Source organism: Lonchura striata, chromosome Z (assembly GCF_050655825.1).
Source record: "Lonchura striata isolate lonStrDom1 chromosome Z, ASM5065582v1, whole genome shotgun sequence".
Taxonomy (NCBI): Eukaryota; Metazoa; Chordata; class Aves; order Passeriformes; family Estrildidae; genus Lonchura; species Lonchura striata.
The window spans coordinates 11,424,033-11,430,326 of record NC_140740.1 but is presented as its reverse complement, the minus strand read 5'-3'; positions in this window follow the sequence as shown (position 1 = coordinate 11,430,326).

The following is a 6,294-nucleotide window of genomic DNA, read 5'->3' as shown; positions in this document are numbered from 1 at the left end:
TGTAGAAGATTTGGGAAACTCAAGTCATGCTCAGGTACAAAAAACATATATGGTGCTTGGTAATACTCCTAAGAGCTTAAGTTAGTGGTAAAGCAACTGCAGCTGCTTATTCACAGAAACTGGGAGAAAACACACTGCAAATACTGAGGGATGCAGTGCAAGGGTGATGGGCATCTCTCAGTTATCATGACAGTCTGATGTCACTGGCAAAATTCCCTGTTTTCCAAAGGGTTTTCTGTTGCAGTGTCTTCCCAAAGTCTCTGGCAGCCCAGTACCTCTGGCACTGCAGACAAAAAGGGCCATGTTCGTATGCCACTGTGGGCAAGAACTATGGCCTGTGGGCCCGAAGCCACCAGACAGGAGGAGGCGCGTGACGACAATGACAAAAGCAAGGAGTGATCCTTTCGAGGGTATCCACATTCTGAGCTTATTAGAAGTCTGAGCAGACAACTGTGGCTCTGAGGGAAGATATGCCCCAAAAGGCACCGAGCACTGTGTGCACGGCCTTTTAACTGAGGGTGGTAACAAGGGGAGGGAACAACAGCAAAGGAATGGGGTAACAACTGGGAGTGATAACTGGGGTGACATACAAGGGAAGCGTCCAATGGGAGAAGGAGGAGGGAGGGAACCCCGGAGACCAGCCTGTCACCCGAGGCCCTGGATGGAAGCTTCTAGGTGGAAAGGAGAGGCCTCAGAATGACAGGCAAGCCCCAGGGTGGGGTCAGGAGGATGACTTAGCAGAAAATCACATAGCTTGGGTGGAGAAAGGGATGATTGGCAGAGGCAGGGAGAGGAGAAGAAGGGAGGTCAGACCATTTTACATAAAGAGGGGGAGAGGGAGCAACCATAAATGCGGGGAACTTAAACACACCCCAACAGTTTCATTTGCTTTGGCTGTACTTTGTATGGCTGCAGGTCACATTTCCCTTGATTTAAGGAAGTATCTTGGCAGTTCTTGAAGAAGCTGCCCTTGAAGGAATTACTCAATTCTGCAGTCCTTGTTATACACCCTGTTCTAAAAGACTTTTATGCTATTTTCCCTTGCTCTGTTATCACAATTGTTCAGCAAGTTTTCTTTCTAAGAGTATTAATCACAGTATCCCAACGAAATAAAAAATATTTGGGTACTTGTTCCCCATGTATTTACAAAAGAACAATTTAAAAAACCTGTATAAATGCTGGATGTAATATGCAAATAAAAATAAATTTGAGAATTCGCCCAAAAACCTTAAGAAAAAAACCCATGTATTCAATGAAAATCAGATAATTCACCTGCAGACTATGCAAAGGGTAATGTTCTAGAAGAGGAAATTTGTACAACAGTGCTGCACAGAATTCTATTCTTTCAAGCTTTTTGTACTTCAGGGACAGTATCATTCTCTGAACTGTAATGCTCTGAGCATGTTCTGCTCACCATGGCAGATATCTGCTCTCCCTAGTACAGATCATCCTCCCAGCAAAGGGTGAGTGCAGCCACCACAACTCACAGCATCTTCCCACACAGCAAGAACCTGAAGGAGATAGCTTTCACCAACTGCTATGTGTTCTAATACTGCCACCTCTCAGTTGCTGAAAGCCTGAACTTCTGTGCCCTTTTCTCCTTCCCCAAATGTCACATTTTGCACCCCAAACATGCAAACCATTCCTCTCATCAAGGAGGAATGTCTATCCCACCTGTGCTTCAATGTCACCACTTGGCTCAGCCTCCTTTCCTTAGACCTACAACCTTTTTTCCCAGTGTGGGAAATGCCTCTTCTCTAGAAAGGCATATTCCAGAGCTTAGCAGAACAGCAGGGGTGATGAATGGATTGAGAGCAGCCCTGTGGAGAAGTACTGGGAGATCCTTGAGAAGGAAACACTGGATGTGAGCTGGCACTGTGTGCTTGCAGCTCTGAAACCCCTCTGTAGCCATGTTTAAAGAGGGATGTCTGCCGCGGCATCAGTCCAGCTTGGTTGACCCTGTGGGCTGTGCTAGCCACCTTCCCGGTCCTCGGAAGGTAGGGACGGCGGCTTGTGGGTCTGGATGCCCCAGCCCCAGAGAAACGTTGGCAGCCAGGAGTAGGTGGAATCTGAGATTTGGTTGGTGAAGAGAGATTGTTCGGGGGAGAAGCCAAATTGGTTGTTAGACAAAGAAGTTGGGGCAGAGAGGGATGTTAAGGAAGGAGTCGGGATAGGGGCCGGGGAAGTCTGGGCCGGATTGTGGTCTTGTATATAAACGTTAGGAGGGGGTAGTAGTAGAATTACTGCTGCGGGAGCTGGTAGGGGATTGGGGTTCAGGGTTGGGTAAATTGGAGGAGGAGGAGGTGGCAAATAGTCAAGGGGATCCCAGGTCTTAGTAGTGGTTTTCTCCCCCTCATTTTCCTCCTTATCCTCTTCTTTCTTTTTTAATTTATGGATCTTCACATTCCCTTTACTCATATCTTTCAACCAACAAGCAGCATATTCTATTTGCTCAATGTCAGGAGTCTCTTGTGTCTTTAAATAATGATGTAGTTGGGAACAAATCCATGGGTCATTAGTCCCGTACCATGGCCACCTCCCCTGTAATTTTAACTTTGGCCAAATCTCGGTGCAAAAATAAATCATTTTTACTTGGTCTAGGGATTTGGTGGCTTCCTGAGACTCCCAATCGCTTAGCAACTGTCCTAGTGGACTTTCTATGGGGATACTTTTGATTTTCTTTTTCCCTACCAGGGGGCTTCCTCTTTTACTCACACACTGTCCCATTTTTAAATAAACAACTCAAATCCCCTCAAAGGTGCCCCTACCCGAATGGAAATCTACAGACGGGCAACACAAATCTACAACCAACCAAACACTTTCTGAACTAAAACTATTTAACTTCAACGTAAGCCTTTTCCCCCCTCAGTGCAACTTAATCCCTCACAGACCTCTTTCACACTTTACTTTCGCTCCAGGGAATAACGTTAAAAGACAGGATTCACACACACTCTCTCCACCCGGGTAGATTTCCACACTCACACCTTCAGTATCGACTTCCTAGGCGTCCCCTCAGGACATTCCGATACCGGGGCCTATCCTAATGATCCGACCCCCGACCGTACCCCTAACCGTACCCCCGTGCCTCGCCTCTACCCTAGAGTCTCCTGAGCACACTTTTCGGCACCAGCCAGGGTACACAGTATTAGAAGCCTCTCCCCGGGCACCAGGACCTCCCCTGGTCTAGCCTCCCGCCAGGCCGGACACCTTTAGTCCGCTCCCCGGGCTAGACCGCCCTGTTCTAATACTGTTCCTTCCTAAATTTTTTGAACGGAGGTAGGAAGGGACCAGGAGACTCCGTGGGGTTACCCGGGGGGTATCCCTTCCCAAAAAAAACTGGGATCAACCCAAGCGGGGCCCGACCCCTTTGCCGTCCACCGGTCCGGCTTGGCTACCCCTCCCCAGCAGAATAACCTAGGCGAAAGGGATGTGTGGGGAATGTGTGGTGCCTGGCCTTGCCCTTCCGACTCCCCACCCCGGTGCTCTCGGCCGGGGGTTTACGGTCCCCTCCCTGGGACCGTGGCAGCGCACCACCTATGGCATGTCTGGCCCGGCCCTGGAAAGCGAGGACCCAAACCTACCCAGACCGCAACGGTCTTATCAAGGGAGACCTAGCCCTGCTGCGTGCCACTCACACTGGCTATCCCCTGCACGTGCGGGGGGGCCCTTATTATCCCCAGGAGACACCTCTTTCTCACCAACTTTTTTCACTTCCCCCCGTTCCTGGCCGGCCCCTCGCGGCAATCCGGAATGGTGGTACTAAGGTTCCAGTCGCTTCGAGGGTCCGAGCTGCCGGCCCTCGTCTCACTCACACACCACTCGCACGCCTCCTTCGCCCGCCACCGGGGTTACTCACCCTCCAGCACTCCTTGTCGTCACTGTGCCCAGGCTGGTCCTCTCTCGGTCCGGATAGCCAGCTGTCCCAGAGGCCCAGAGTGGGCGGCCGTCCCAGTCCTGGTGTCCTCTTCGGGTGTGGCTATCCCGGACGAGCCCCCAGCTGTTAAGAACAGGCAAGGAGACCAGCTCTTTTTTAATGCCTTTATTCAAGTGACCAGCTCTGGGTGGGGGCCCGAGGGGTCGCGCACACCGCCGCCGCTCCCTTTGGTGATGCAGAGGAGGAGGTAGTCAGTTTTGGTGTGCAGCAGAACTGGGGCTTCCGTCCTCACGGGCGTGCCTGGGAAGACGCTTTTGGGCTCGTTGACTAGGGTTTTTGTTCTTGGTTGGCTCTACTTAGGTTATGGCGACGCTTTGGAGATGATTTGTAGCACTGGTAAGGTGGAGGGACTCCTTCCCGATGGCCAGAGTCAGTTTGTTGTTCAGGTTTTAGGTTGGCTTGCTGTCTTTAGGGGTTTTTCCGAGTTTCTGGTTACTGTCCTTAATTTGCATATCCCCAGAAGTACTCTGGTCACCATTCTGGGGAGCAGCAGAGGCAATACCCGGCGGTCGCACCATGGATGACAGGTACAGCAAAGGGGCACAATATAGGGAGATATGAGGGAGACATCAATGGGGATTTAACAGATAATAACAGTCTTAATTAACACATTTAACCTTAAATTCCTTAACTTCCTTTAACTAATGAACTTGTTCATAACACTTTTCATTGCTTTATAGAATTTTCTTTGATACAATCGGACTTCCTTTCTTTAAAAAGATAAGAAAAAAAGAAATATATGGGATTTAGCTGTGTGTCTGGATATGAAGCCACATGAGGTTTTTGAAGGGCCCCACACAAGTTTTTCAAGTTTTCTCTAAGCCTCCAGGTTCCCCAGCCCCAGGAGCACCCGTGGCCGGTTTTGTTGGTTTTGCATGGGTCAATTTTTGGAGAGGAGGAAAGAAGCCAGCCGGGAAAGTGAGGCACTCCTGTGAGGAGCTGCCATAAGCTCTCCCTGTGCCAGGCAAAAGCAATCCCTGAGTGGCTCTGAGAGCAGGCGCACTGCTAAGCCAATTAGAAAAGCTGGTGCCGCCTGCAGCACAACATTTTGAAGAGAGGAAAAAGAGAGGGAAAGAAGCCGGCTTTGTGTGTGCCCCCAAGGGGTGCTGCGGGGCAGCGGGGCCCCTTCCCGGCGGGCTCGGGGCTCTTTCCCAGCAGGGCCGCCGGGCCGTGCTGCCGGGGCTCATCCCAGCGCCGCCAGCAGCTGCGGCCGAGGCCAGGAGCGGCCCCGGGGCCAGGAGCGGGAACGCTCCCGCTGCCTGTGCCGGGAGCAGCCCCGGGACGGCGCCAGGGGAGGCCAGCACGGCCTGAACTGAGCGCGGCAGGGCCAGAAGGGCCCACGCAGCCACCGCCACCTCGGCACGGCCAGCGAGAGACTTTGCCTGCCCGGCCAGCGGCAGCTGCCGCCGCAAAGCAAAGCACAGAACCTGCTCAGGGGAGCGCTCTCTTCACTGGCAGGGCCGGGAGAGCCATTTGCAGGCATTAATCACTGCACGGGGGAATAGAGGGCGCAACACCGCCTGCTACAGCTAAAGGAATGCAGGATTTGTTAGGATTAAACTTTTCCTCGACACATCCCTTTCCTGGGAATTGCTCACAAGCATTTCGTCAATGCAACTGGCAAATGCTTTTGCTGACTGAAGCCACACTGCGTCTTTCCTTCAGAAATGAATAAAGGAAACACAAGTTGCCTGCTGAAACCCTTCTGCTCCCTTCCAAATCAGATCACTAGTCAAGCACAAGGCTCAGGCTCATCCCCGATTCCCTCTGAGAGATAGGAGGTAATATTTTGCTGCAGCCAAAAGGTCATTAGAAAAAAGAATGAAAGTTGTTGGTGCTAGGTCTTGTTAATTATGGTTTGAATTTCTTCAAGTTAATTTTTTTTTGTGTTTCTGTGAGCTGGAAAAGGTGGGGGGGGGTGGGGTGGGGGGATGGGTTGAACACCAGAGCAAAAGGAAGTATACCCAGCTCAGTTGAACCCTTACTAAGAAGAATGTTCTCCTTTGCTTTAATGACTTTGTCTCCATTTAATTGTACCTAAGAGTTTATCTCTAGTACCTCTCTCCCAGCAGCTCCCAGCTGCGGCGTGGCACAGCGCTTGCTGTGTGCCAGGGAGCACAAAGCAGGCTGGCCTGCCGGCCCTGAATATTTCTGCAGAGCACTCTGCAGCTCCCAGCTTTGCTGTGGCTCAGTGCAGAGCTGCGGGATTGCGGGCGCTGCCTCCCAGAGCTGTGTGAGGCACTGGCTCCTGCAGCCGTGAGCTGACAAGCTGTCCCTGCCTCCCGCTGGCCTCGGCTCCCCTGGCACAAGTGCCGTGCCCGAAGGACGCTGCCCTGTGCTCCAGCCTCCCGAGCAGCCCG